The sequence below is a fragment of the Zalophus californianus genome, chromosome 7, assembly GCF_009762305.2.
Source record: "Zalophus californianus isolate mZalCal1 chromosome 7, mZalCal1.pri.v2, whole genome shotgun sequence".
NCBI lineage: Eukaryota > Metazoa > Chordata > Mammalia > Carnivora > Otariidae > Zalophus > Zalophus californianus.
The window spans coordinates 105,749,579-105,777,493 of record NC_045601.1 but is presented as its reverse complement, the minus strand read 5'-3'; the positions used below and the strand labels follow the sequence as shown (position 1 = coordinate 105,777,493).

Here is a 27,915-nt window from a genome sequence, read left to right as displayed (position 1 = left end):
TCTCTACTGACTTCAAAGTCTTTTTGTAAGATTCCAAAGTGATTTCTAGTGTTTAAATACTGCTGTAATTTAGTTTCTTCTGTAAAAAAAAATAATGGGGTAGAAAAGAGGGAAAAGGCTTGCCTAAAACAATTACACTGTTAAAGACATTATGGGCTCTGAAGATTCTGACTTCCATTGCGTTCCTGACATGAATAATGCTGTTTCCCTCTAAAGACAATAGTAGTAGTAGTAGTAATAATAATAATCATAACAGTAACAACTATGAACCCTCCCATCATACTATGTGTCAACTACTCTTTTGGCAACTTGGCATCAGTAAATTTTTTAATCCCTACAACAATACTATATGTTTGGTAATGTTATTTCCACTTACAGGTAAGGAAAATGAAACACTAAAGAGATGAAGTAATGTGCTCAAGGTCACAGACTTAGTAAAACTGCCTACTGTGATTCAAGCCAAGATTCAGGTTCCAGGGTCAGTGCTCTTAAGTATTAGTCTAATCTAGATCTTTAAAAAGAAGAAGAAATCACGTTTCCCTGAGAGTATCGTTGTAAGGATCCTATGCTAAACACGACATGTGCACCCTTACGAGTGAAGCAGCCACATTCAACTTCATTCTCAGAGGTAGCTCATTCATTCAACAAATATTTACTGAACACATTTATTGTGACAGGTATTGGTCTAGGCTCTGATCATAAAGCAATGAACGAAAGAGGCACTTTACCTTATGCTGACAATCTCAAGACTGGTCATAAGTAATTGGGATCAGTGCTTCACCTAAAGAGGTATATTTATGGACAAGTCTGCAGACAATGAGGTGGAACAACATAATAGCTCTGCTCTACAATAAAGTATTGATTATCTTTATTCTCTCACAAAACTGACAAAGTCAATAGGAAGTAGGACAGGCAGAAGTAAAGAAACACAGAGGGCAAACAATAAACTCCAGCAATGGAGCAACAGAAGCCCAAGTAATCAAAAACTGCAAGACAGAAAAAAAGGACAGTGAAAACGGGAATATAGTAAAACAGAATAAAGCCACAGAAAATACAGGGAGAATCGAAGAGATAAGAATCTCAAGAATAGGCAGTTGTTACTGAGTATAATTGTATCTCATAGTTATTTATATTTTCCTGAAGACTAATGATGTTCAGCAGTCTTCATGTGCTAATTGGCATTTCATATGCCTTCCTTTGTAAAATGCCCAGGGTTTTGCCAATTTTTTATTAGTTTGCTAAACTTTATATAATTGAAGCATACCTTTATATAATTAAAGCATAATAGGTATATAGATATTCTGGATACAATTCCTTTGTCAGACATAGGTACTACAAATATGTTCTGTCTGGGGCGCCTGGGTGGCTCAGTTGGTTAAGCGACTGCCTTTGGCTCAGGTCATGATCCTGGAGTCCCAGGATTGAGTCCCGCATCAGGCTCCCTGCTCCTTGGGAGCCTGCTTCTCCCTCTGCTTCTCTCTCTCTCAAATAAATAAATAAAATAAAATCTTAAAAAAAAACCAAATATGTTCTGTCTGTGGCTTACCCATTTTCTTCAATATAAATTTTCAGTAGATCCAGCACAAATAGTTAAAAGGATATCCTTTCATTACTGAATTACCTGGCATTTTTGTAGATAATAAATTGGCCATTTTTGTGGGTCTATTTGTAGACTCTATTCTGTTCCACTGAAGTATGTCTATCCTTCTGCCACTACCACACTATTTTGAAAAATGTAGCATTTTACTTTTTAAGTCTTGAATTCAGATAGTATAAAAGGCTCCAACATTATTCTTTTGAAAAACTGTTCTATTTTCTGTCCACATACACATTTCAGAAAAGGATGTCAATTTCTATTTTTAAAAGACACTGCTGTGATTTTTATTGGGATTGCATTGTTATAAATCAATTTGGAGAGAATTTACAATAAATTACAGTAGTATATATCTCGGTTTACTTTGATGTTTTTCTCTCAGTAGTATTTTTTAATTTTCACTGTACAAACTTGTTATATTTTCAATTTACTCCTATTGTATGCTTTTAAATTCTATTAGAAATGGTTTTATTTTCAATTTCATTTTTTAAACTACTTTTATGATGTATGACTGATATACAAAAAGCTATACATACTTAATGCATACAACTCGATGAATTTGGAAATAAGTACATATCCATATCCATGAAACCATCACCACAATTTGTGCCATAAACATATCCATCACCTCCAAACATTTCCTCCGGCCCTCTTTATTATTTTTTGTGATAAAATTACTTAACATAAGATCTAGCCTCTGAGCAAACTCGGAAGTATGTAATACAGAATTAACTGTAGGCATTATGCTGTACAGTAGTTCTATAAAATTATTTATTTTGGATAACTGAAATTCTGTACCCTTTGACTAATACTTCCCTGTTTTTCCTTCCACTTAGACCCTGACAATCACCATTCTACTCTCTACTTCTAGGAATTTGACTGTTTTAGATTTCTCATATAAGTGGTATCATGTAGTATTTTTCCTCTGTGTCTAGTTTATCTCACTTAGGATAATGTCTTCCAGGTTCATTCATGTTGCCACAAATGGCAGGATTTCTTTCATTTTTAAAGCTAACACCTGGGTGGCACAGTTGGTTAAGCATCCAACTCTTGGTTTCGGCTCAGGTTATGATCTCAGGGTCGTGAGATCAAGCCCTGCGTTGGGCTCCGTGCGGTCTCCATGAGATTTCTCTCCCTCTCCCTCTTCCCCTCCCTTTGTTCACACATGCTCTCTCTCTCTCTCTAAAACAAATAAAAAAATCTTTAATAAAAAAATATATCATTGTATGTATATACCACATTTTCTTTATCCATTCACCCATAAATGGGCATTTAAAGTTGCTTCCATGACTTGGTAATAGTGAATAATAAATTTCATTTACTAATTCTTCACTGCTGACTTATAGAAATAAATTAATTTGTTTATTAACTTTGTATCCTATGACCTTGATAAATTCTTTTACTAGGTCTGGTAGTTTTAAAATTATTATTATAATCATTCTTTAGGCATTTTCTCAATACAAAATTTTGTGATTTACGAATAAAGACAATTTACTTCTTCCTTTTCAACTGGAATGTTTCTTAACTTTTTTAAAATTTATTTTATTTTTAAAGATTTTATTTATTTATTTGACAGAGAGAGACACAGTCAGAGAGGGAACACAAGCAGGGGGAGTGGGAGAGGGAGAAGTAGGCTTCCTGCTGAGCAGAGAGCCCGACGCAGGGCTCGATCCCAGGACTCGGGGATCATGACCTGAGCCGAAGGTAGACGCTTAACAGCTGAGCCACCCAGGTGATAGCTTGACTTCCTGCACTGTTTAGGACTTAAAGTACTATACAGAAGAGAAATGGTAAGAGCAAACATCATACCTTGTTCTTGATCTTCATATGGAAAATGTTCAGTCTTTCCATTAATTATTATATTATATATAGGTTTTCATAAGTGATCTTAATCAGTTTAGGCATAGTTCCATTTATAGTATTCTGAGAGTTTTTATTATGAACAGATACTGAATTTCATCACATGCTTTTATAGTATCTCTCAGATGATTATGAATTTTACTTTAATATGTTAATGTGGAGAAATATATTGATGGTTTTTTTTTTTAAATGCTAAAACACATATGCATTGCCAAATAAATTCTTAGTCTTTATGTATTATCCTTTATATACACTGCTGGGTTATATTTGCTGATATTTATCTAAATATTCTTGCATTTTATGTTCATGAGATAGTGATTTGCAGTTTTCTTGTAATATTTTGGTTGGGGTATCAGGATAATGGTGGTCTAATAAAGCTATCTAGACTGGAATTTATTTGGTACAAAGATTTTTAATTAGTAATTAAATGTCTTTGATTATAGAACTACTGAGATTTTTCTATTTCTTCTTGTCTAAATTTTGGTAATTTGTATTTTTAGGGAATTTGTCCATTTCATCTAAGTTATCAATATTCCTTTACTGTCCTTTTCATAATAGTGGAATCTATAGTGATGTTTTCTCTTTCATTCCTGATGCTAGTAAATTCTGGTTTCTCTTTTTCTTGACCTAGCTAGGGGTTTATCAATTTCTTGATGTTTGCAGAGAACTGGCTTTTATTTTCATTGATTTTTCTCTATTGTCTATTTTCTATTTTACTGATTTCTACTTATATTTATTATTAACTTTTTCTACTTACTTCAGTTCAACGTGCACTTCTTTTTCTACCTGAAGGTAGAAGCTTAGAATATTGATGTTCAATCTTCTTCTTTTCTTTTCTAATATAACCATTTAGAGCTATAAATTTCCCTGGAGGCACTGTTTTATAAATCCTGACATGTTGTGTTTATTATCATTATGTGAATTTTATTTATTCCTTCTGTTTCTTCAGTTTTGTTTTGTATATTTTGAAGCCTTCTTATTAGTACATACATATTTAGGATTATTCTCTTTTCTTGAAAAACTCACACTTTTATCATTATACTCCTTTTTTATCACTAGACATGTTTTTTATCATGAAATCTGCATTGTCTGATACTATATAGCCATATTAGCTTGCCTAACTAATCACTGTGATTAGGCCTTCCATGTTTAAGAAAATCAAATAAGCTTTCTTAAGGAATAAGTAAATAAAAATATCTCGTGACCTATGATAAACTGTCTTAGAAAATATGAGAGTCTTAGAAAATTATGAGTCCAGTCTCTAGAATTAATGATTGTTTTCTATTAAAAGTTTCTTCACCACTTTTCACTATGGATTTACAACAAACTTATCAATTTATCATTTCACTGACTTCCCTAGTAAGCAAAAGATTTTTTAAAAGATAGAAAATTTTTATATATGCATGTATAAGTTGCATTATCAACTTTTATAGAGCAAAACATATTTACAGGCAGAACTTAAATTATACTTTGCTTAAAATAAATGAAATACAAAACAGGAAAACAACTGGAAGGATGAACAAAACAAAGAATTGGATCTTTAAAAGGATGAACAAAATTGACACATTTTTAGCTAGACTAACCAAGGCAAAAAAAATTGTCCTGGAAAAATTGGACAGTCACGTGTGGAAGAATGAAATTAGACTTTCATCTTACAACACTCAAAAAAATAAAGTTGAAATGAATTAAAGGCTTAAATGTAAGATCATACAGATCTTCTAGCATAAAACTGCTAGAAGAAAAGGAAGCTTGACAGATTTTATGGATGTGGATTTTAGGGATACAAGCAACAAAATAAATGAGTGAGACTACATCAAACTAAAAGGCTTCTGCAGAGCAAAAGAAATTATCAACAAAATGAAAAGACAACCTGTATGATAGGAAATAATATTTGCAAACCATAATTTAGATAAGGGGTTAATATCCAAAATATATTAAGAACTTATACAATTCAGTAGTAAAAAGAAAAAAAAAGAATCCAATTAAAAAATGGGCAAAGATATATGAATGGCCAACAAATATATGAAAAGGTGCTCAACACCAGTAACTATTAGGGAAATGTAAATCAAAACCATAATAAGATATCATCTCAAGCCCACTGAGATGGCTAGCATCAAAAAGGCAAGAGATGAAAATGCTGGAGAGGATGCAGAAAGAAGGAACATTGTGCACTGTTGGTGGGATTGCAAATTGGAACAGTTAAAAAAAAACAAACATTATGGAGGTTCCTCAAAAAATTAAACATTGAACTAGCATATGATCCAGCAATTTCTTTTCTTAGGGTCATCATTTCTCAGTAAGTTTAAATCAAATCATTATGCTGTACACTTTAAACTTAACACAGTTCTGTATGTCAAGTATATCCCCAAAACTGGGATGGGGGAATCCTCTGCCCAAGCACTGTGATCTAGTATTCTACTAGGCAAAACCCTTCAAATCCAATCTCCTCATGTGGTCATGAAAACTGCTATGTAAAAGACAACAGAATTACTTGCTACAGATATATGTTCTAAACAGGCTTTTTGGGGCAAAATGAAGTTTTAGTTTGGCCATCTGGACAATGGTACTCAATAATAAACAAGGCTTAGTATAGGATAATGAAGATCTGGAATCAAGTCCTTGTCTGCACATCCTACTTATGTGACCCTAGAATTCAAATTCGTCATTTCCCTGTGTAGATATTCAAGCACTAATTTCATCTTCAAAACATACCTATTTTAAAGGAAAAATTAAACAAATTAAACAAAACTTATTGAAAGCTTATTATGTCCTTGACCAGTGTGGACCAAATGTCAGCCACTTAACTACCACCTTCACAAGTTGTGTTGTTTTTTTGTTCTCGTTAGGCTGTCATTTATTACTTTCTCTAAGTTAATATATATTTCTACTTAATACATTTCCATCATGGAAAATCAATATCATATGTCAGAAAGAAATGGTGCCTACTCTTGATGGCAATTAACAAAACAATCTGTCTGATCACCCCTTTCAGGGAAATTCTAAATGAGGAAGTGAGGAAGACATGGAGAGAAATGTAGGAGACAAATGAGGCGAAACAAGCAGAAGGGAGTTAAGTCACAAAACTGACAGTGTTAAGATTGGAGTAATGAGTAATGTGTCATATCACAAGACAACTAAGTCATCAGATTATTCCAAAAATTATTTTTAACAGTATTGAGATACAAATAACATCACCATTAAATTCACCTAATTAAAGTGTATATTTAAGTGGTTTTTAGTATATTCGCAGTTGTGAAACCATCACCACAACCTAATTTTAAAACATTTTCATCACCTAAAAAAGACCTCCTCCCTTATTTATTAAGAGTCATTCTCCATTTCTGTCTCCTCTCTTAACCTTTACTCTACCCCAGGCTACCACTAATCAACTTCTATCTCCACAGATTTACCTATTCTGGACATTTTGTGTTTGTTTCTGAAGATATCCTTTGATCCTTTATTGTCTTTCTCTCTGTCATGGTTTTTTAAATTTTCTTTAGTGATATATTTGGATTTCTTTCTCTTTATTCTTTGCATATTTATTAGTGGTTTTTGATATATGGTTACCATTGAGTTTGTATATAACCTCTTCTACATATAGCATTCTATATTAAGTTGATGGTTGTACAAGTTTGAACCAATTCTTTACTCCTCTATTCCCACATTTTAGATTTATGGTCTCATATTTCATATCCTTTTATTTTTTTAGTTCCTTGACTGGTTTTTTTTTTTTTTTTACAGAAATATCCACTTTTACTGCTTTTGTGTTTACTACCTTTATACTGTCACTTTTGGCCTCTCTTTTCCACTCAACGAGTCCCCTTTAGTATTTCTTGCAAGGCTGGTTCAATAGTCATGAACTCCCTTGGTTTTTGTTTGTCTGGGTAACTCTTCATCTCTCCTATTCTGAATGACAGCCCTGCTGGATAGTGTATTCTTGGCTGCAGATTTTTCCCATTCAGCATTTTGAATATATCATGCCACTTCCTTCTGGCTTGGAAAGTTACTGCTGAGAAATTCCCTTCTAGCCTTATGGGTTTTCCCTTGTAAGTTACTGTCTTCTTTTGTCTTGTTGCTTTTAAATTTTTTTCTTTATCACTCTATTTTGCCAATTTAATGACAAAGCGTCTTGCTGTGGATCTGCTTTTGTTCACTTTGATGAGCATTCTGGATCTGAATACCTGTTTCCCTCCTCAGATTATGGAAGTTTTCAGCTATTATTTCTTCAAATACATTTTCTGCCCCCTTTTCTCTCTCTTTTTCTTGGACTCCTATAAAATGAATGTTATTACTTTTGATAGAGTCAAGAACTTCCCTGAATCTTTTCTTCTTTTGCATGATTCTTTTTTCTCTCATTTGTACAGCTTGATTACTTTCCATTACTCTGTCTTCTATATCATTAATTCATTCCTCTGCTTCTTCTGGCCTGCTGTTCATTCCATCAAGAATGTTTTTCATTTTGTTTACTAAGCCCTTTATATCTCTGCTATATTATTCTTTATCTCTGTGTTACATGTCTCACTCATGTCTTCCACTCTTTTCTCAAGTCCAGTGAGTATCCTTATGGCCATTACTTTAAATTCTCTATCAGGTATATTGCTTTTATCTGTTTTGCTTAGATCTCTGGCTGTGGCTTTGTCCTATTCTTTCATTTGGGATAAATTTCTCAGTCTTCTCACTTTGTCTAAGTCTCTCTGCCTGTTTTTCTATGTTAGAAAATTCAGGGGCACCTGGTTGGCTCAGTCAGTTAAGAGTCTCACTCTTGATTTTGGCTCAGATGATGATCTCAGGGTCCTGGGATCGAGCCCCATGTTGGGCTCCATGCTCAGAAGGGAGTCTGCTTAAGAATTCTCTCTCTCTCCCTCTGCCCTTCCTCCCACTTGGTTCTCTCTCTCTCTCAAATAAATAAAATAAATCTTCTAAAAAAAAAAAAAAGGAAATTCAGTTGTGTCTCCTATTCTTGAGGGTAGCAGACTTATGAATAAGAAGTCCTGTAGTGCCCTGCTGTGTAGTGTCCCCTGTTCCCCAGGGCCTGGTGCTTCTGGGAATTTCTCTAAGGTGTGCTGCATGTGCTCTGCTATTTCAGCCTGGCCGATTTATCCTTAAGGCCAGCCATCTGCAGAAGCTCTCCTTGCCTGTTGTGGGCAGTATTTGGTCTCTGGCCTGAAAGGGGCACATTTTAACTAGGTGTGCTCTGGTCTATTTGTGAAATGAGACCTGTTGGCACCACCACCAGAATCAAGGCTCCACAAAACTCCCACATCGGGAATGGGGTGTGAGCAGGGGTTTGGGCCAGTCTTTGGGGGAGGGAGCCCACCATGCTGGGACTGAGTGAAGCATGAATGGGAGGGGTAGTTCCAACTTCCTGGGGGTGGGGGGTGGGGTTGGTGTAAGCAAGTTAGGTAATGAATGTTGGCACTGCACTGGTTCTGGTGGGCTGCCTGCGCTTATGCTGAAGGGCAGAGGAGGGAAATGGCACCAGCCAATTCCTCTGTTCCCAGAGTTCTCTCTGTTAATGTAGTCTGAGATGCATTCCAAGAGAAGCAACTAGCCTCCACACTGTGTGCCCCAGGTGTTCTTCAGATCGCTTTTCCATGCTGTATGTCCATGAGCTGTTTGCCTGTCTTTTCTACAAGAGCAGCCCCAATGTCCTCTGGGCTCTCCCCAAGTGAAGCCTGCTGACTTTTAGAACTCTAGGCTTTATGCCGTGCTGATTTCAAGAACTCACAAAATTTGGGACCTCTCACTTTCCAAGCCAAATGCTATGGGGATTTGTTTTCCCTGTGTGCTAGTCTGTCTCTCACCCTTCTCTTCAACAATAGATACCTCTCCACCAGAGTGGCCACAATCTGTTTCACTCCTAAACCTCATCTCTGCATGTCATAACTTCTTCAATGTGTCCTCTTCTCTACCTTTAGTTGTGGAGTTTGTTCTGACAGTCTTCAAGTCAGTTTCTGGGGTATCTGGGATGACTTGATAAGTTATCTAGTTATATTCATTGGACAATACAATGATCCTAGGGTCCTTCTACTCTGCTGCCATTTTCCCAGGATCATTTCACCTATAACAAAACTCACCTGATGGACATTTTTCTCCACATTTTGGCCATTATAAATAATGTTGTTATGAATATTTGTGTACAAGTTTAAAGGACTTGCTCTGTAGCTGCTGGGATAGTGGGTCTATGTGTCTGTACTTCCTTCTTAATTTTTACTGTAAACTCAAGTCATCTGAGGGAGCCCCATATCCTTTCAACTTGAAAGAAACTCAATAGGGGAATATACATTATGTGAGACAAAGAAAGGTAAAAAAAAAAGTTTAAGTACCAAGAAAGAGCAGTGGACTAAGAGTCCAAAGAATCTGAGTTATCTTTGCAACGCTATCTGTTGTTATCAGCTCCATATCCTGATTAAGTCACTCTCCCTCTAAGGATCTCAGTTTCCTCATCTGTGAATAAGAGTTGTTGAGTTAATAATTAAAGTTGTATTATGTTTTAAAGTATTATGATTTAAAGTTAAATGTCTCATCCTTCCAGATACAGTGAACTAAAGTAACAGAAAGAAAAACTTGTTTTTTTCCCCTCAATATTCTGTCGGATTTATGGCACAAAGTCTACAATAAAATAGGAATCTATTCTTTCTCTTATAACATATCTTATTATCCAGAAATCAGCATAACTTAATACATTTTCAAGCTTATACATAACCACTGCACCTCAAATACATGTGGATTTTTAATGATATGGTCAAAATAAAAAGACACATTAATATCCTACACATCAGTTCTGATAAAGGAATCCATTAAAGTCATATACATACACATACATATAAGCCACATACATATAAGCCAAACCCACAAATAGTTCTATTAAGTTTCAGTCTTTTTGTTTTTTCAAAAAGTCATCCTTGAAAGCTAGTAACAATCTAGATATTCAAGTCATAAAACAAGAAAAAATGAATAGGGTAATAAAATTACCAACACACTGGTCACAAGAATTAGTTTAACACAAAAAAATTTAAGATAAAGCAGTTCCTTAATGAATATACTAAATTTCAATTGCATTGAAATATAAAATGCTGTTCCTTAAGCACCAAGTATGATCACGTTTCTGCTTATTCTGATCCTACATTAGGTAACCAGCAGATATTATTTCCATGGTTTCTTAAATATTTATTTCTTTTGTCTATTAACTTTACATTTTACTTTTTCATAATATATTTCATTTCTTAGAAAGTACTAAGCTTATAAAACAGTTTGTGACTGCAGGTGGTTTTCCTCAATAATTTTTATGAGGGAGAACTTATATATTATCTTTTAATTTTTCAGATGAAGTCATTAAATCTCAGAAAAGTATAAATGATTTCAAAGTTTAACTAAGCTACTTCATGATGTTGCTGCCTAGGCACCCATGTTGTGCATACTGCAGAAACCTTAAACTAACATTAGCCCCCTCATGCAAGCACATGCCCCACACAGCAGCTGCAGAGTCACAAGCAAATATAAATTCCTGATACAAATTCCCCAACAATCCTTGTGATCAAGAGTCTCCCCTGCCTCCCAGCACCTGTATGCTTTATGTACCCCTTAGGTAAGACCCCTAGGAGAGTAGCCAAAACCCCATTCTTTTGGTTTGAAATGATCTATCTGGCCGTAATCCAGGAAATACAAAACAGTCTACTCTTGGACCCTAATAAAAGCATGAGTCCTAGGTCCCAACTCTCTCTTTGTTCTGCACTCTGCCTTTACCTGCCCATGTAGGACCTTGAGGTATACCAGATACTTCCTCCAAGACCTGTGATCAATGTCTTTATTTCAGTTTCTCTTGTGGTGTTGTTGAATCATGGTTCATGATCTAGAATCCTGTGCTCCACTTAACAAATGTTAATTTCACAAAGTCCTAAGGAGTGACTTAGCCAAGATAATATGCCTCATGAGAGATGAAACAAAAATACTGGTCTTTCAATGACTACTTTCAGGTGTATTCCATTAATAAATGAATAAAAATATTACTTCAGCCCTGATTTCTCCTTTAAAAAAATAAACCAAACACCATCCTGCCTATCCTACAGAACTCATATAAAGTTCCAACTGCTACGTAACCTGCAATGGGTTCTACAAACATAAACTTCTTTCTTCATAATGAAGCATTCATTGTTTGAGGATAAACAATACTGAATAAATATTTTACAAAAAAAGAAGGAAAAAAAGCTTATTTCCCCATTGTTGCAAGCACCTCATCCTCTGGCTAAAGTGACTTCCAGGGGATTTAAAGAGCTGGGGTCCTTTTCTTCTCCCCAACCCTTCATTTTTTCCTTTTTTCCCTTTCAGGAGCCAAACTTTAAGGACTAGAACATGCAAAAACAATTCTATATGTAGAGGAAATTTTAAAGTGACTATGAATGCCCAAGGAAAGTTTTAGAAAAGACACAAGAAGAAAAATGAACAGAAACTAAGGAACTAAAGGGACATAACAAAGTCAATAATATACATATTGAGAGAGTCCGAGAAGAACAGTGAAAGAAAGGAGCAGAGGGAACTTTTGAAGAAATAATGGTTGAAAACTTCCCAAATTTGACATGAATATAAACATCCAATAGGCTCAACAAACTCAAAGTAAAATGACTTCAGAGACCCACACAATTACAATAAAACTTTCAAAGACAAAAAGAGAATCTTAACAAAGCAAATCATGATATACAAGGGATCTTCAATAAGATTATCAGCAAATGTCTTATCAAAAACTTTAGAGCACTGGCACTGAGCACTGGATGTTATACACAACTAATGAATCGTTGAACACTACATCAAAAACTAATGATGTACTGTATGCTGGCTAATTGAACATTAAAAAAAAGAAAAAAGAAAAAAAAAACTTTGGAGGCCAAATCAGAGTGGGTCAATATGTTCAAAATGCTAAAAGAAAAAAAAAAAAAACTGTCAACCAGGAAACCATTATACTGCTTAACTCTCTGCAAAAGTAAGGAAGAAATGAATATATTCCCAGATGAACAAAGGTTGAGGGAATTCATAACCAAAAGACTTGCTCTGCAAGAAATGCCCAAGGGAGTCCTTCAAGTTTAAATGAAAGGACAATGGACAGTAACTCAAAGCCATATGGAGGAATGAAAAATCCCAGTAAGGGTTAATACATGGGAAATCATGAAACTGGCATTATTGTAGCTATCTATTTTTGTTATCTACATGATTTAAGACACTAATTTAAAGAAAAAGAAACAATCAGTGTAAACTCAATACTACTGTAACTTTAGTTTTTAACTCAAAATATTCTATTCTATATAACTTAAGAGACTAATGCATTTTTAAAAATTATTAGTTTATGGTTTTGTGCACACAATGTATAAAAATGTAATTTGAAGACATGAACAACCAAAAGGGGTGTGGTGCAGCTGTAAAGGAACAGAGTTTTTGTGTGTTACTGAAGTTAAGGTGGTATAAATTCAATAACAAATGTTTTTACTTTAGGATTTTAAATGCATTTCCCAGGGTAACCACAAAGAAAATAGCTATAGAACATACACACAAATTTATACATTTCACTACAAAAAAAAAATCTACTAAACACAAAAGAATGTATAATGCCCAGGGCACCTGGGTGGCTCAGTTGTTAGGCATCTGCCTTTGGCTCAGGTCATAATCCCAGGGTCCTGGGATCGAGCCCTGCATTGGGCTCCCTGCTTGGCAGGAAGCCTGATTCTCCCTCTCCCACCCAACCCCCCCCCCCCGCCCAGCTTGTGTTCCCTCTCTCGCTGTCTCTCTCTCTCTCAAAATAAATAAATAAAATCTTAAAAAAAAAAAAAAGGAGATATAATGCTCAAAATGAGGGCCTACCCAAACTGTAAAACATTTAGAAAGCAAAGCACAATGACAAAAATCCCTCCTTAAAAGTAATTAAAGAAAGCCTGGAAACAAATCCTCACATATATGGTTAATTTGACAAGGATGCCAAGACCATTCAGTGGGGAAAGAAAAGTCTTTTCAACAAATGATGCTAGAAAAATGGGATATCTACATGCAAAGCATGAAGTTGGACCCAAACCATAATCCTTATACAAAAATTAACTCAAAATGGATCAAGGACATAATTAACAATTATACTCTTAAGAAGACTTGGGACAAAAGATTCACAACACTGAATTTGGCAATGATTTCTTGGACATATCCAGGAAAAGCACAAGTAACAAAAAACAGACAAATTGGACTCCATGAAAATTCAAAAATTTTGCACATCAGAGGACAATATCAATAGGACAATATTTTTTTTACTAAAGCCACCTACGGAATGAAATGAAATATTTGCAAAGCATTTATTTGAAAAGGGATTAACATCCAGAATGTACAGAGAACTCCTAAAACTCAAAAACAAAAGCAAACAAGCTGATTCAGATATGGGGAAGGACTTGAATAGACATTTTTCCAAAGAAGATGGAATGGCCATGAAAAACTGCTCAATATCATTAATCATTACATCTTATAGCCATTAGGAGAGCTAATATTAAAAAATGTAAACAAAACACGCACACAACTGTTGGAAAGGATATAAAAAAGTTGGCACCCATGTGCACTATTGAAGATTTTAAAAGATACAGCTGCTATGGGAAATTGTATTGTGCTCCCCAACAATTAAAAAGAGAATTGCTATGTGATCCACAAACTCTACTTTTAGTATAAGCCCAAAAGAACTGAAAGAGCGTCTCAAAGAGATATTTGTACACCCATATTTACAACAGCATTATTCACAATGGCTAAAACATGAAAGAACCCAAGTGTCCATCTATGCAAGAAAGCATAAACAAAATGTGGTACAGAGTCATACTTTATTTTATTGCGCTTTGCTTCATTGTGCTTCACAGATACTGAGTTTTTAAGAAATTAAGGTCTGTGGCAACTCTATGTCAACCAGAAGTCTATCAGTTTCCTAACAGCATTTGCTTACTTCCTGTCTCTGTATCACATTTTGGTAATTCTCACAATATTTCAAACTTTTTCATTATGATTATATTTATGGTGATCTGTGATAAGTGATTTGACTCACTGAAAGCACAGAGATAGTTAGCATTTTTTAGCAATAAAGTATTTAATTAAGATATTATACATTGTTTTTTAGACATAATGCTACTCACACTTAACAGACTACATTAAGGTGTGAACATAGCTTTTATATACACTGGGAAACCAAAAAATTCATTTGACTCACTTTATTGCAAAATTCACTTTATTATGGTGGTCTGGAACCAAACCTGCATTATCTCTGAGGTGTGCTTGTATACATACAGTGGATTATTATTATTCAGCTTTAAAAAGATGGGAAATTCTACAATATATGCTACAACATGGAAGAACCTTGAGGACATTAAGCTAATGAAACTAGCCAGTCATAAAAAGACAAATATTGTATGATTCTACTGATATGAGGAACCTAGAGTCATCAAAATCAAAATGACAGAAAAGGTAAAAGTGATTGCCAGGGGCTGGGGGAGGAGAAAATGAAAACTTATTGGTTAATGGGTACAGAGTTTACTTTCACAAAATGAAGAGTTATGTGGATAGATGATGGAAGTGGTTGTGCAACAATGGGAATGTATTTAATACTACCAAACTGTACACTTAAAAATGTTAAGATGGTTTTACATTATATGTATTTTGCCATGATAAAAATTATTTTTTAAAGATTTTATTTATTTATTGAGAGAGAGAGAGAGAGAGAGAAACAGCATGAGAGGGGAGAAGGTCAGAGGGAGAAGCAGGCTCCCCGCTGAGCCAGGAGCCTGATGTGGGACTCGATCCCAGGACTCCAGGATCATGACCTCAGCCGAAGGCAGTCGCTTAACCAACTGAGCCACCCAGGCGCCCCACAATAAAAATTTTAAAGAATAGAAGAAATATTTTAAAGAATAGAAGAAAATATAAGAAATGAGAAACATATACTTTTTGATACAAAGCATTATTATTACAAAGATGCTGACTGTCAGAAAGTTAACCCAAAAATTCAATACAAATTCAACAGGAACTAATAAAAATGTTTAAACTAATCTGGAAAAGAAAAGGTGTGAAATTAGCTAAGAAACTTTGCAATAGAACAACAAGGAGAGCACTATCTTACGCTATACTCAAAAAAGTACATTCAAGAAAAGATAAATATTTTGTAGTAAGTTTTCACAGAATTAAAAACCTCTCCTTTGTGGTACTTATAATACTAGCAATTTTACATGTAAAACATTTATTTAGTGGCCGTTTCAACTACTAAGGTATTCCTACTTTGTAAGATAATGCCAGCTACACAGTAGGTATTCAAGACCAATTTGCTCAATGAATAAACAAACAAATGAAATAGAATACAGCAACATCATCATTTATATATACAAATAATACATGTGTTTTCAAATCAATGAGGAAAGAATGGACTATTCCATTATTGATACTAATAAACTGAAGAGCAATTTGGGATACAAATGTTAGCCCCCAATCTTACATCATATATAAAAATATCTTCAGATTGTTGGAAGATAATGTCAATGTAAAATTATGGGTAAAAGAACAAAATCTAGTATTCTTCTTAACTCTTCACTTTTCAACTACTTCAGTCTAGCTAAACATACAGAATAAATATTATTCCCAAGAACCAATGTGAAATAGAGAAGAACAAGTAAATTATAGCTTTAGTTAAGTATTATTTCATTGTAATTATGTGACCAGACATTTTAGGATGGTGGGAACAATGTTGTCTTTATTTTCCACCCCAGATACTGGCAATTCCAAATATCCTCTAAAATTGGATCTCTATATTCTATGGAAGCAGTCCAAACTGAGAGGTAGGAAGTTTTGCCTCTTTAGATTGTTTGCAAACCTCTCATTAACTTTGATACACAGACTGAAAGACAATAGTAAAGCTTTTTTCAATTCCATTTTCCCACTGAAGATTGTTGCAAAATAAGACTTCAAATGTCTCCATGTCTGAATCTATTACACTGAAACAAAAGCATAACAATGTCACAGATTTCACCTACTTTATATGTTTTACATAATACCTGATAGTCTAGTCCAAAACCCAGCCAAGGAAATGAATGACAGGATAGCATAGAAAAAGAGATCTCTTTTTTCATTTCTTATATTTCTCTTTGACTACTGGACCTTTCCTGAAACCAATCATCTTACATATTAAATTATCTGAAATACAGTGTGTTAAGTTTTGATTGCAATTTTTACTAATAATTCTATAAAAGATTTAGCAGATCAGCATTTATTTTTTATTAAGTGATTGTTCATGGGGGGAAAAAATCCAAAAACACCAGTATGCTATGCTTTAGAACAACCCAATGGAAAATGACCCCTCTGAATTCATAAAAATAAATTTTCAGGTGGTATGTAAAAGAGTCCACCCGGATTCATAAAAGTAAATATAGGAAGTAATTTTATTTTTCAAATGATTACATGCCTTATTTTATTATTATATATTACTGCAAGCTGATTTAAATGATCATTGATTAGTTTTTTAAAACTTGGTTTATGTGAGTAGAGTTGACACACCATGTTACATTAGTTTCAGGTGTACAAAACACTGATTCAACAATGTGCTATGCTCACCACAAGCAGAGCTACCAACTGTCACCATACAACACTACTGTAATATTACTGACTATATTCCTTATGCTGTGCCTTTTATTTCCATGACTTATTTATTCCATGATTGGAGACCTGATTTCCCATTCCCCTTCACCCATTTTGCCTACCCCCTCATTTCCCTCCTCTCTGGCAACCATCAGTTTGTTCTCTGTATTTATGGAAGTGATTCTGCATTTCTTTGTTTATTCATTTGTTTTTTTTTTAATTCCACATATAAGTGAAATACAGTATTTGTCTTTTCGAGTCTGACTTACTTCACTTAATATATTGCCCTCCAGGTCCATCCACATTGCAAATGGCAAGATCTCATTCTTTTTATGGCTGAGTAATATTCCACTTTATGTATGTTTGTATGTATGTATGTGGTATATGTATGTATATGTGTGTGTGTATACATATGTATCACATCTTCTTATCCACTCATATCTACTGATAGGCACTTGGGTTGTTTCCATATCTTGGCTACTGTAAATAATGTTGCAATAAACAGAGGGCTGCAATATAGCTTCTCAAAAGTTTTTTTTGGATAAATATCCAGTGGTAGAATTACTGGATCATATGGTATTTCTATTTTTAATTCTTTGAGAAACCTCCATACTGGGTTCCATAGTGGTTGCACCAATTTACACTCCTGCCAATAGTTCATGAGGATTCCTCTTTCTCCATATCCTCGCAAACACTTGTAATTTCTTGTCTTTTTCATACAAGCCACTCTGACAGGAGTAAGGTGATATCTCATTGAGGTGTTGATTTGCATTTCCCTGATTATTGAGGTTGAGCCATCTTTTTATGTGTGTGTTGAGAAAGTAAAACAAAGCTGGAGGTATCACAATCCCAGATTTCAAGATATACCACAAAGCTGTAGTAAACAAAACAGTATGGTACTAGTGCAAAAACAGACACAGATCAATAGGACGGAAGAGAGAGCCCAGAAATAAACACATGCTTATATGGCCAATTAACCTATGACAAAGAAGGCAAAAATATACAATGGGAAAAAGATTGCCTCTTCAATAAATGGTGCTGGGAACACTACATGCAAAAGAATGAAACTGGATCACTGTCTAACACCACACACAAAAATAAGCTCAAAATGGATTAAAGGCCGAAATATGAGACCTAAAACTGTAACAATCCTAAAAGAGAACACAGGCAGTAATTTCTCTGATACTGAACATTTTTCTAGATAGATCTCTTGTGGCAACGGAAACAAGAGCAAAAATAAACTAGTGGGACTACATCAAAACAAAAAGGTTTTGCACAACAAAGGAAATCATCAACAAAACAAAAAGGCAACCTATGAATGAGAGCAGATATTAATGAATGGTATATCTGATAAGGGGTTAATATCCAAAATATAAAAAGAACTTGTCAACTCAACACCAAAAAAAAAAAAAAAAAAATAGGCAGAAGACCTGAATAGACATTTTTGCAAAGAAGACATACAAATGGCCAACAGACACATGATTCTATTCTTACAGAAATCTACTTTGCAAAAACGATTCAACACTGCTGCTTAGAGAAGTGTTGGTCTAGACATTAATAGAACCCTAACAATAATAGAAATGATATAGTTCAAAACACAAAAATGATACTACTCTTATCTCTTTACAAAAGGAAAACTGAGACTTACACTAGTCATGTAACTTATACAGGAACACAAAGGTGGTGTTAGAATCTATGTCTGTCTAACTCCACATCCCGAGGGGCTCTTGACCAGTACAAACATCACATCCCATGGATAATAAAGGAGTGAGAGAGAAGAGTAATCTCTTGAGAGTGAACATAAACACATATACTTAACAGTTCTAATCTTCATCTGCTTACTTTCAGCCCAATTCTACTTAAATGCTCAGCCTGGTTAGGACAGGCTTATCTTGAGCAGGCAATATCAAAGTTATGAAATTGAACAATGAATGATTTGACACAAAGTGCTTTTTTTCTTGCTAATACCCTATATACCACTTGTTCAGATATTCAACCCACATATTTAGTCTCCTGCAGTCCTAACCTCAAAAAGTGTTTTGAAATATGAATTAAGGGAGTCATTTTCTTCCACAGTGGGATTTTTTCCCCCTCAAATACAGAATTTCAGACAAGGAGAGAAGATAACCATGAAAACGTGAATTACTGATGATCTGTCATATTTGAACCATTTTAGTTTGGAAAATAAACAGCACCACATACTTAAACATAAATGCAGATTCACTCCTGCATGATAGGAGGGCAACAAGTCCCTCCCCATTCCCCAAAACACCATAAAGCTTAACACAACTGTCAAAAACAACCATTTCAGCCCTCAGAAAATCAACCCGAGGCTTACAACAAAATGACAAACGGTTATTAATAAAAACCACTGAACTTGGAGTAAGAACGGCATCAGTTGGTGACGATTTTTCCTGGGGCTTCTCATGAACCCCAGCTCTGCATGTGCAGCAGTTCAATTAGGGCAAGGCATAATGTGATAACTGCAAGTTTAGCTGCTGCTGTCAAAGAGGGGGTCACTTGATTTAAAGTGTTGTCAGTTAAAATGGTGATCTTAGTGGCACATGGAAGAAGGGGAAGACACTGTTTCCATCTGTTTGAAGTATTGGGTCTTTTTCAGGCAAGCAACAGCCTGGCAGGCAAGTGAGAAACTTAATAGGTAATTCTGGGAGGTGAGACAGCCACACGGGGCCAGGTGAGATCGCCAAAGATCCTGCACTGACTGAGGTTGATTTATGTGTAGCAGAGACTGGAATGGTGCAAGCCACTCATACATTCTTAGAAAACAGAACCTGAGCTAACACACAGAGGAGATAGAACAGAGCACAGTGGAAAATAAGAGCCAGGAAAAACTTAAAATAGCCTAAACACTGAATATCCTTCCTAAATCAGCACAGATCTATAACCAGAGAGAGGAAGCCATACTGGTTCCAACTATTTGAGCATAATCTCTGACCAATAACTGATTAAAGATGAAGCTAAGCAGAAAACAGAGGAAAACACCTAATAGGCGAGGTTTAAAAATAAAGATGGTTAAAGAAACAAATCAGAAGACACTAAACAGAGACATCAGGGGCCACACAGTTTGGTGTTTAGTCTAAATAATTACTAACCACACAAAAAGAACCACAACAACAACCCTCAGGGGAAAAAATATTAGAATCTAGAATTGCTATAAAATATTATCTAAAACATCCAGTGTTCAACATAAAGAAATTATGAGACATAAAGAAACACAAAAGTGTAACCTACTGACTCGGGAAAAGAGAGGTCAATTGAAACAACTTCTGAATGTCCTTTTATGTGGGATTTAACAGATAAAGACTACAAAGCACCAATTATAAATTAATTATATACATGTTCCACCACGTTCAGAGAATTCAAGCATGACATCAATGATCTACTGAATGGAATATCATAAAGAAATATTATTAAAAAACAATCAAAATTCTGAAGTTGAAAACTACAATAACTGAAATGAATGATTCACTAGAGTGGTTCAATAGCAAATCTGACCTGTCAAAATACAGAATCAGTAAATTTGAACTTAAATCTACTATCCATTCTAAAAAAGAAAAACAATGACAATAAAATAAATCAACAGAACCTCATATAATATCAAGTACACCAATATAAGTGTAAACAGAGTCCCAGAAAAAATGAGGGGAAAGAAGAAGACAATATTTAAAGTAATTATGGCTGAAAACCAAATTTGATTTAAAAACAAAAAGCAACATTAATCAACACATCCAATCTCTACAAACCCCAAGTAGAATAAACTCAAAGACATTCATACCTAGACATGTTATATGCCCCCCAAAAAGAGAAAATTATAAAACTGCCAGAAGAAAAATGACTGGTGCCATATAGAGAATCACAATAACACTAAAAGATAACTTTACATTAAAAAAAAAAAAAGGCAAGAAGCAATGGAATACCATGTTCAAAGTGCTAAAGGAAAAAAATTGCCAATCAAGAAATCTATATCCAGCAACACCATTTTTCATAAAGACATGCCCAGATAAACAAAGATTGAGAGAAGATGTTGCTAGCAGACTTACCTTATAAGAAATACTAAAGCAAATCTTTCAGATTGAAAGGAAAGTGACATGACCAAGTGGGCCTACGTCAAATTCAAAAGCTTCTGCACAACAAAAGAAACAATCAACACAATGAAAAGGCAACCTATGGAAGGAGAGAAGATATTTGCAAACAGATAAAGGGTTAATATCCAAAACATATAAAGAACTCATACAACTCAATAACATAAAAACAATCTGATTAAAAAAATGGGCAAAGGAACTAAATAGATATTTTTCAGAAGAGGACATCTGAATGGCCAACAGGCATACAAAAAGATGCTCAATATCAGTAATCCTTAAGGAAATGCAAATCAGAAGCATAATGAGGTATCACCTCACACCTGTTGTAATGACTATTAACAAGAACACAAGAGAAGTGTTGGTGAGGGTGTGAAGAATAGAAAACCCATAAGTACACTGTTGGTGGGAATGTAAACTGGTGCAGCACTATGGGAAACAGTGGACAGATTCCTCAAAAAATTAAAAATAGAACTACCAGCCATTCCACTTCTAGGCATACAACCAAAGGAAATGAAAACAGGGTCTCGAAGAGATGTCTGCACTCCCATGTTTATTGCAACATTATTCATAATAGCCAAAGATACGGACAAAAACTAAGTGTCCATCAATGGATGAATAAAAAAGATGTGGTACATATATACAATGGAATATTATTCAGCAATAAGGAAGGAAGGAAATTCTGTCATTTGCGACAACATGGATGAACCTCCAAGGCATTATGCTGAGGTAAGTCAGACACATAAAGACAAATACTAGATGGTACTATTAATATGTGGAATCTATAAAAGCCAAACTTGTGAAAACAGCAGAATGGTGGTTACCAGGGACTTGGGGGAATGGGAACTGGGGAGATGTTTAATAATACAAACTTGTCACTAGTAGATAAGGTACGTCCTAGAGATTAAATGCACAGCATAGTGATTGTAGGCAACAATACTGTATCATAGACTTCAAAGCTGCTAAGAAACTAGATTTTAATTGTTCTAACCACAAAAAAGAAATAGTAATAGTGTGAAGTGATAAAGGCATTAGTTAACGCTACAGTGGCAATCATATTCCATTAGTTAATGCTGCAGTGGTAATCATATTCTAATATACAAATGTATTAAACCAACACATTGTATGCCTTAAGCATATACAATGTTATGTGTTAATTATAGCTCAATAAAAATATATTTTAATTTTAACTTATACATTATAAAGAATATAATTATATTAACATATAAGGACTGTAATATATTTAATGATATAATTTTATTTAACAGGAAGAAAAAAGATGGGAAGTGACATAAGACAGTAACTCAAATCTAGCAAAAGAGTGCTAAAAATGACAAATATGTGGGTAAATACAAAAGATCCTACAAATATACAAGCTCTCATTTCTTCTCTTCTTTAAAAGACATAAGATTATGAAAAAGTAATAATTATAACACTGTGCACTAAGTTTATAGCAATATAATTTATATGACAAGAGAACAAAGGAGGGGAGAAAAAAGGATACACAAACTTACCTCAGAGATATTGTGGGTTCAGTTTCAGCCCACTGTAATTAAGTGAATATCGCAATAAAGTTAGTTAAATGAATATTTTAGCTTCCCAGTACATATAAAAGTTATGTTTACACCATACTGTAGTCTAGTAGGTGTGCAATAGTATTATGTCTTAAAAAATGTCAGTACCTTAATTTAAAAATATTTTATTGCTAAAAAACGCTAACCATCTGAGCTTTCAATGAGTCATCACTGATCACAGATCATCATAACAAATATAATAATAATGAAAAAGTTTGAAATATTGTGAGAATTGCCAAAATGTGACACAGAGATATGAAGGGAGCAAACGTTGGAAAAAATGGCCCTGATAGACCTGTGGCCACAAACCGTCAATTTGTTAAAAATGCATTATGTATAAAGCACAAAGTGCAATAAAATGAGGTATGTCTGTGTATTAGAATAAAGTTTCTATATTTTACTAGAATTAAGGTAGTATTTCTGAAATAAATGGTAATAAGTAAAGATGCATATTGCAGTTCCTGGAACCACCACAAAAAATATTTTTAAAAAATAGTCTACAAAATGAACAAAGAAGCTAAAATGGTGAACTAAAAAATATTTCACAGAAGGGAGACAGTAAGGAGGCATGGAGCAAGAAATAAAGACATGAGACAGAGAACAAACTGCAAAATAGAAGGTGTAAATCCCACGATAACTACTATACTTACATTAAGTGTGCGAATATTAAACATTCAACTCACAGGACACCAGCAATAAAAGACAAAATGGATAAATTAGACTTGATTAAAATGGAAAATGTTTGCACTTCAAAAGACAATTTTAAGGAAATGAAAAGACAATTCACAGATGGGAAATATCTACAAATATATATCTGATGGACTTGAGTTCAGAATACATAAAGATGTATTCTTAAAACTGAGTAAGATGATGAACAATCCAATTAATAAATGGGCACAGGATCTGAATAGACATTTCTCCAAAGAAGATATATTAATGGACAATAAGATAATGAAATGATGTTCAATATAGTTAGTCATTAAAGAAATCCAAAACAAACCCAAAAGGAGATATCACTTTATACCTACTAGCATAGCCATAATCAAAAAGACAGACAATGACAAGTGTTGGTAAGGATGTGGAAAAAATGGAATCCTTATATATTGCTGGTGTGAATATAAAACAATACAACCACTTTAGAAAAACAGTTTGACATTTTCTTAAGAATTTAAACATGATCTTACCATACAACCCAGCATTCCCCTCCAAGGAATCCATCCAGGAGAGTAGAAGACATATGTCTACTCAAAGAACTGTATGCATATGCTCATATCAGCACTGTTCTTAAAAGTAAACATAATCCAAATGTGCATCAGTTAGTAAATGGGGAAAAATGTGGTATGTCCATACAGGGGAATACTCTTTAGTAATGAAAATGAAGGAAATACTGATCCATGCTACAATGTGAATCAACCTCAAATTCATGCTATATGAAAGCAGCCACATGGAAAATACTCCATGAATGTGATTCAATTACATGAAATATCAAGAAAAGGCAAAATTACAGAGATAGAAAGGAGATCAATAAGCCTGGGAATCAGGCTGCAAACAAGATAAAATAAGTTTGGGGGGGATGGGAAATGGCTAAAACTGAACTATAGTGATGGATATATATACCCATAAATTTATGTAAAAAAGGACTAAACACTTAAAATAGTGACTTTTACACTATGCAAAATATACTTCAATAAAGCAGCATTAACAACTAAGTAAAAAATATTGTCAGGTGTATTTTTACTGCAACATTAAGTTCAACTCTAGTGTCAGAGAGTAACACTCCACCTAATGATTGATATATCTGGGCATCATTACCATCTTCTGAAATTTTAGAAGAAAAAAACTCACTACCCACAGCATTTAAACCCAATGCTGGTTAAATGTCTTCCCGTTTTTGACCAGATTGTTTTTAAATCCATATCCAATCAAGATGAAGGCCCCTATTTTTATTATATAATTATTATTATAAACTAAAGATCAAAGGTAAAATTTAATGATTTAAAACATTATTTGGGGAAATAACATGTAAGTAATTAGCAATAAAAATACAAATCAAAATTTTTCTAACTTTATAAAGTAACTTCTTTTACATTTACCAATTATTGTGTATTAAGAATTTTGGTGAAACAATATGGAGTCGTATTCTGTCTAAAAAGTATTTTTTTCTTGTTTCTTACTCAACTTTATTATTTTATTTTATTTTATTTTATTATGTTATGTTAGTCACCATACAATACATCATTAGTTGTTTTTTTTTTCTCATTAAACTTTTGTTTTAATGGGTCTCAAAATTCTGTGACAGATTTTGGTCAAGTTGTTTCCATGAAAAAGTACTGATTTTAAAAACTAGTAACTTAAAACTGCCACACACACACACAACAAAGCAAATGTCCACAAAACATTCTCCTTTCCTTCTGAAGGTTCTATGATGCATTGTTATCATTAACCAGTCTTTTACTATTAAACTTAAATGGCCAATTGACACAAACAGTTCTGAGACGGTTCTTCCACCACTGATTAAGACTGTGGTGCCAAGGGGGCGCCTGGGTGGCTCAGTCGTTAAGCGTCTGCCTTCGGCTCAGGTCATGATCCCAGGGTCCTGGGATCGAGCCCCGCATCGGGCTCCCTGCTCTGCTGGAGGCCGGCTTCTCCCTCTCCCACTCCCCCTGCATGTGTTCCCTCTCTCGCTGTCTCTGTCAAAAAAAAAAAAAAAAAAAAAAGACTGCGGTGGCAGGTATTGGGGATAATATTCATTTAGCCCCCCTGAGCTTTCTGGGCAGACTAGGTGACCTTGCCAGCTCCAATGGCCTTCTTGTCCACTGCTTTGATGATGCCCACAGCAACCGTCTGACTCATGTCACGAACAGCAAAACGGCCCAGAGGAGGAGAGTCAGAGAAGCTCTCAACACCCACAGGCTTGCCAAGGAACCATATCAACAATGGCAGCATCACCAGATTTCAAGAACTTGGGACCATTTTCCAGCTTTTTTCCAGAACAACGATCTATCTTCTCCTTCAGTTCAACAAACTTGCAAGCAATGTGAGCTGTGTGACAATCCAGCACAGGTGCATATCCAGCACTGATTTGGCCTGGATGGTTCAGGATAATCACCTGAGCCGTGAGGCCAGCTGCTTCCATGGGTGGGTCATTTTTGCTGTCACCAGCCACACTGCCACGACGAATATCTTTGACAGATACGTTCTTGACATTGAAGCCCACCTTGTCCCCAGGAAGGACCTCACTCAAAGCTTCATGGTGCATTTCAACAGACTTTACTTCAGTTGTAACACTGACTGGAGTAAAGGTGACCACCATGTCAGGTTTAAGAACACCAGTCTCCACTTGGCCCACAGAGACAGTACCAATACCATCAGTTTTGTAGACGTCCTGGAGAGGCAGACGCAAGGCTTGTCAGTTGGACAAGTTGGTGGCAGGATGTGATTCCTGTGGTTCCACTGGCATTCCCATCTTTATGGGTGACTTTCCATCCCTTGAACCAAGGCATGTTAGCACTTGGCTCCAGCATGTTGTCACCATTCCGACCAGAAACTGGCACAAATGCTACTGTGTCAGGGTTGTAGCCGATTTTCTTAATGTAGGTGCTGATTTCTCTAATGATTTCCTTGTATCTCTTCTGGCTGTAGGGTGGCTCAGTGGAATCCATCTTGTTAACACCAACAATTAGTTGTTTTACACCCAGTGTGTAAGCCAGAAGGGCATGCTCACAGGTCTGCCCATTCTTGGAGAAACCGGCTTCAAATTCACCAACACCAGCAGCAACAATCAGGACAGCACAGTCAGCCTGAGATGTGCCTGTAATCATGTTTTTGATAAAGTCTCTGCGTCCTGCATCAATGATGGTCACATAATACTTGCTGGTCTCAAATTCCCACAGGGAGATATGATGATACTACGTTCACGTTCAGCTTTCAGTTTATCCAAGACCCAGGCATACTTGAAGGAGCCCTTTCCCATCTCAGCAGCCTCCTTCTCAAATTTTTTGATAGTTCTTTTGTCAATCCCCCTACATTTATAGATCAGATGACCAGTAGTGGTAGACTTACCCAAATCTATGTGTCCAATGATGACGATGTTGATATGAGTCTTTTCCTTTCCCATTTTGGTTTAGGTTGAGTGGTGGTTTTCACGACACCTCCAGTTCTTAGCCTAGTCCTCCCGAATGTCTGGGACAGCCCCTTTGAGCTGCTTCCTCTGCTCGTCGCAGGTCCACCCTGGGCTCTACATCATTAGTTTTTGATGTAGTGATCCACAATTCATTGTTTTTGTATAACACCCAGTGCTCCATGCAGTACGTGCCCTCCTTAATACTCATCACTGGGCTAACCCATCCCCCCATCCCCCCATCCCACCCCCAAAATCCTCAGTTTGCTTCTCAGAGTCCATAGTCTCTCATGGTTCATGTCTCCCACTCCGATTCCCCCCCACTTCATTTTTCCCTTCCTTCTCCTAGTGTCCTCCATGCTGTTCCTTATGTTCCACAAATAAGTGAAACCATATAATTGACTTTCTCTGCTTGACTTATTTCACTTAGCACAATCTCCTCCAGTCCCAACCATGTTGATGTAAAAGTTGGGTATTCATCCTTTCTGACGGCTAATATTCCATTGTATATGGAATATACAATATGGACCATATGGACCACATCTTCTTTAGCCATTCATTTGTCGAAGGGCATCTCAGCTCTTTCCACAGTTTGGCTATTGCGGACATTGCTGCAATGAACATTGGGGTGCATATGGCCCTCCTTTTCACTACATCTGTGTCCTTGGGGTAAATACCCAGTAGTGCAATTGCTGGGTCATAGGGTAGCTCTATTTTTAATTTTTTGAGGCACGTCCACACTGTTTTCCAAAGAGGGTTCCCCTTCCACAACCTCTCCAACATTTGCTGTTTCTTGCCTTGTCAATTTTTGCCATTCTAACTGGTGTAAGGTGGTATCTCAGTGTGGTGTTGATTTGAATTTCCCTGATGGCTAATGATGATGAACATTTTTTCATGTGTCTGTTAGCCATTTGTATGTCTTCTTTGGAGAAGTGTCTATTCATGTCTTCTGCCCATTTTTTGACTTATTTGTTTTTTGGGTGTTGAGTTTGAGAAGTTCTTTATAGATCTTGGAAATCAGTGCTTTGTCTGTAGTGTCAT

General features: G+C 35.3%; 1 protein-coding gene and 1 pseudogene across 1 annotated transcript in view; both read right to left on the bottom strand.

Annotated features, from left to right (window-relative positions):
- SUPT3H (SPT3 homolog, SAGA and STAGA complex component) overlaps nucleotides 1–27,915 on the bottom strand; it is a 556,588-nt gene that overhangs the window by 299,166 nt on the left and 229,507 nt on the right. The gene's annotated exons all lie outside the window — the stretch shown is intronic.
- LOC113926435 lies at nucleotides 22,691–26,892 on the bottom strand (annotated as a pseudogene).